This window comes from Branchiostoma floridae, chromosome 3 (assembly GCF_000003815.2).
Source record: "Branchiostoma floridae strain S238N-H82 chromosome 3, Bfl_VNyyK, whole genome shotgun sequence".
NCBI classification, from domain to species: domain Eukaryota; kingdom Metazoa; phylum Chordata; class Leptocardii; order Amphioxiformes; family Branchiostomatidae; genus Branchiostoma; species Branchiostoma floridae.
The window spans coordinates 7,777,960-7,779,588 of NC_049981.1; positions in this window are offsets into that span (position 1 = coordinate 7,777,960).

Below are 1,629 nucleotides of genomic sequence, written 5' to 3' on the forward strand. Positions count from 1 at the left end.
TTTCCTGGTCATTAGAGAGGCAGTTAGAAATAAAATGTATTCGTTCTTCCACCGGTTTTGCAATACAATGGTTACATGCTCTTTCGCCCACAGGTAGCTTTTTGTACCGCCCTTTCTCAATTTCAAGGGGGTGGGCGCTAATTCTAAGTTTCCCCCTTGTCGATCTGACCACGAATTTATCTAGTAACGTTAAATAAGTTATAATCATCTGGTGTATCATTGAGTATCCCTTCTTTTATAGTTTCTTAAAAATCTTAACTTACCATTACCTGTAGACAGTCTATGACAAAATGTCTGGATATATATATCTTTCAACCCTTTTCTTAGCGATGTACATATATGCTTGTTGTCTAACCATGAATCCATAGAGTTCCATAAAAAAGAGCAACCAGTATTGTCTAGAATTTCCTTTACGTGTAATAAGCACAACTCATATTTCGAAGCATAGATGTCAAGTATTAAGTCTTCATGAATGTGCACCGAAATTCAAATTATTGTGATCATTACTTTTTGTAACGTTAGGTAAGGTAGATGGGGTAAACGTGGGCAATTATGCTGCGACCTGAGGTGTGCGGGTCAACTTGCGCTGCTGGAAGTTTGACACCCACTTCTTTCATCATGATCAAACATTTTGACAATGTCTTTTGTTAATGACAAAGACTTATGGCATAGGGAACTCGACCCACGCGTCTGATCACAATTCATCCTTGTTTTTCTCGCCACTTACCTTCTGATTTGCAAAAAAAACGAATGCCTGGAAAGTAATGACTGCAATGGTTTGAAATTTGGAGGATATTGATAGAAGACTTGATACTACGAAGCTGTTACTCAAAATTTGAGTTGTGCTTATTATTTCTGGATGAGGCCAAGGACAGAGATCGTACGTACAACGCACGTACCACTTGCGCCACCAAGGATGCACCCAACCGCTCACGGCCAGGCGTGGCATGGCCTCTCTGCTCTCAGAGCTAAGCGCCACGCAAATATTACCTGTATGGTGTGTTACCTGGTCCCCAGAGCTAAGCGCCACACAAATATTACCTGTACGGTGTGTTACCTGGTCCCCAGAGCTAAGCGCCACACAAATATTACCTGTACGGTGTGTTACCTGGTCCCCAGAGCTAAGAGCCACGCAAATATTACCTGTAGGGTGTGTTACCTGGTCCCCAGAGATAAGAGCCACGCAAATATTGCCTGTAGGGTGTGTTACCTGGTCCCCAGAGCTAAGCGCCACGCAAATATTGCCTGTAGGGTGGGTTACCTGGTCCCCAGAGCTAAGCGCCACGCAAATATTGCCTGTAGGGTGTGTTACCTGGTCCCCAGAGCTAAGCGCCACGCAAATATTGCCTGTATGGTGTGTTACCTGGTCCCCAGAGCTAAGCGCCACGCAAATATTACCTGTATGGTGTGTTACCTGGTCCCCAGAGCTAAGCGCCACGCAAATATTACCTGTAGGGTGTGTTACCTGGTCCCCAGAGCTAAGCGCCACGCAAATATTACCTGTAGGGTGTGTTACCTGGTCCCCAGAGCTAAGCGCCACGCAAATATTACCTGTAGTGTGTGTTACCTGGTCCCCAGAGATAAGAGCCACGCAAATATTGCCTGTGGGGTGTGTTACCTGGTCCCCAG